Source organism: Octopus bimaculoides, chromosome 16 (genome assembly GCF_001194135.2).
Source record: "Octopus bimaculoides isolate UCB-OBI-ISO-001 chromosome 16, ASM119413v2, whole genome shotgun sequence".
Lineage (NCBI taxonomy): Eukaryota > Metazoa > Mollusca > Cephalopoda > Octopoda > Octopodidae > Octopus > Octopus bimaculoides.
The window spans coordinates 19,356,320-19,357,018 of NC_068996.1; positions in this window are offsets into that span (position 1 = coordinate 19,356,320).

A 699-nucleotide genomic window follows, 5' to 3' on the forward strand; every position below is an offset into this window, starting at 1 on the left:
TATATATATATATATATATATATATTTAAATAAGGGTGAACAATTGACTATTAATTTGATTAATATCAATTTAAAACCAGTGGCCTAGCAAATTGAAAAATCTGAAGATTCAGAAAAATTATATTACATACATATAATAGGGATGACCACTAAGTGGACATCCATTATGCTAGATGTAAACCTCATATGATCTGACCACTAAGAAAAGATTGTTCTCAAGAAAATTCACCAAACGCCAGAGCATAAGCGAGAAAGACAAATGAAAAGATACAAAATATAAAGATTAATAACATACCTGATTTCATTGTTACCACTTACGTAATACTTACGTAAATGTCCACAATTCATCTGTGTGATCGTCATAGCAAAATATAATTTGCAGAACTATACACGAGACGTTCGTATGAGATTGAACATTATGCTAGATGTAGACCCCATATGGTCTGACCAGTAAGAAAAGATTGTTCTCAAGAAATTGCGGACATTAACGTAAGTATTACGTAAGTGGTAACAATGAAACCGGGAATGTGATTAATCATTATATTTTGTATCTTTTCATTTGTCTTGCTCGCTTACGTTCTGGCGTTTGCTGAATTTTCTTGAGAACAATCTTTTCTTAGTGGCCAGACCATATGGGGTCTACATTTAGCATAATGGATGTCCACTTAGTGGTCATCCCTCCTATATATATATATATAT